Source organism: Electrophorus electricus, chromosome 23, assembly GCF_013358815.1.
Source record: "Electrophorus electricus isolate fEleEle1 chromosome 23, fEleEle1.pri, whole genome shotgun sequence".
Classification (NCBI taxonomy): domain Eukaryota; kingdom Metazoa; phylum Chordata; class Actinopteri; order Gymnotiformes; family Gymnotidae; genus Electrophorus; species Electrophorus electricus.
The window spans coordinates 10707153-10709652 of NC_049557.1; the positions used below are offsets into that span (position 1 = coordinate 10707153).

The 2500-nt window shown below is 50.0% G+C and overlaps 1 protein-coding gene across 3 annotated transcripts in view; it reads right to left on the reverse strand.

The window, feature by feature from the left end:
- The window catches only part of prkcz (protein kinase C, zeta), an 88993-nt gene that overhangs the window by 30388 nt on the left and 56105 nt on the right, over positions 1-2500 (reverse strand). The gene's annotated exons all lie outside the window — the stretch shown is intronic.

Below are 2500 nucleotides of genomic sequence, written 5' to 3' on the forward strand. Positions count from 1 at the left end.
CCATACACTACACCTATTTGTTACACGCCATACACTACACCTGAGTGTTACACACCATACACCCCACCTAAGTGTGTTACACACCACACACCCCACCTAAGTGTGTTACACGCCACACACCCCACCTAAGTGTGTTGCACGCCATATACTACACCTGTGTTACACTCCACACACGACACCTGAGTGTGTTACCCGCTACACACCCCACCTAAGTGTTACACGCCACACACCCCACCTAAGTGTGTTACACGCCACACACCCCACCTAAGTGTGTTACACGCCATACACCCCACCTAAGTGTGTTACACGCCACACACCCCACCTAAGTGTGTTACACGCCACACACCCCACCTAAGTGTGTTACACGCCATACCCACGCCACATACCCCACCTAAGTGTTACACACCACACACCCCACCTAAGTGTGTTACACACCACACACCCTACCTAAGTGTGTTACACACCACACACTACACCTAAGTGTGTTACACGCCATATACTACACCTAAGTGTTACACACCATACACTCCACCTAAGTGTGTTACACACCATACACTACACCTAAGTGTGTTACACGCCATATACTACACCTAAGTGTGTTACACGCCATACACTCCACCTAAGTGTGTTACACGCCATACACCCCACTTAAGTGTGTTACACGCCACACACCCCACCTAAGTGTTACACGCCACACCCCACCTAAGTGTGTTACATGCCACACCCCACCTAAGTGTGTTACATGCCATACACCCCACCTAATTGTGTTACATGCCATACACCCCACCTAAGTGTTACACGCCATACACCCCACCTAAGTGTTACACGCCATACACCCCACCTAAGTGTTACACGCCATACACCCCACCTAAGTGTTACACGCCATACACCCCACCTAAGTGTTACACGCCATACACCCCACCTAAGTGTTACACGCCATACACTACACCTATTTGTTACACGCCATACACTACACCTGAGTGTTACACACCACACACCCCACCTAAGTGTGTTACACGCCACACACCCCACCTAAGTGTGTTGCACGCCATATACTACACCTAAGTGTGTTACACTCCACACACGACACCTGAGTGTGTTACCCGCTACACACCCCACCTAAGTGTGTTACACGCCACACACCCCACCTAAGTGTGTTACACGCCATACACCCCACCTAAGTGTGTTACACGCCACACCCCACCTAAGTGTGTTACACGCCACACACCCCACCTAAGTGTTACACACCACACACCCCACCTAAGTGTGTTACACGCCACACACCCCACCTAAGTGTTACACGCCACACACCCCACCTAAGTGTGTTACACGCCACACACCCCACCTAAGTGTTACACGCCACACACCCCACCTAAGTGTTACACGCCATACACCCCACCTAAGTGTTACACGCCATACACCCCACCTAAGTGTTACACGCCATACACTACACCTATTTGTTACACGCCATACACTACACCTGAGTGTTACACACCATACACCCCATCTAAGTGTGTTACACACCACACACCCCACCTAAGTGTGTTACACGCCACACACCCCACCTAAGTGTGTTGCACGCCATATACTACACCTAAGTGTGTTACACTCCACACACGACACCTGAGTGTGTTACCCGCTACACACCCCACCTAAGTGTGTTACACGCCACACACCCCACCTAAGTGTGTTACACGCCATACACCCCACCTAAGTGTGTTACACGCCACACACCCCACCTAAGTGTGTTACATGCCACACACCCCACCTAAGTGTTACACACCACACACCCCACCTAAGTGTGTTACACGCCACACACCCCACCTAAGTGTTACACGCCACACACCCCACCTAAGTGTTACACGCCACACACCCCACCTAAGTGTGTTACACGCCACACACCCCACCTAAGTGTTACACGCCACACACCCCACCTAAGTGTTACATGCCACACACCCCACCTAAGTGTTACACGCCACACACCCCACCTAAGTGTGTTACACGCCATACCCACGCCACATACCCCACCTAAGTGTGTTACATGCCACACACCCCAGCTAAGTGTGTTACATGCCACACACCCCAGCTAAGTGTGTTACACGCCATACATTACACCTAAGTGTGTTAGACGCCACACACTACACCTAAGTGTGTTAGACGCCACACACTACACCTAAGTGTGTTAGACGCCACACACTACACCTAAGTGTGTTACACACTATACACTACACCGAAGTGTGTTACACACTATACACTACACCTAAGTGTGTTACACACCACACACCCCACCTAAGTGTGTGTCATACGCTACACACTACACCCCACTCGGGGTGTGTTTCTACATACTGCACTCTGCCCATACATAGCTACAAGGACTCTTCAAGGGTTCTCCACACACACACACACACATACACACAAACACACACACACACACACGTTTCATTTAAGATTTAAGAGTCAACAGATGTAGGTTTAAAATATTTATCTGTAAAAATAAAAG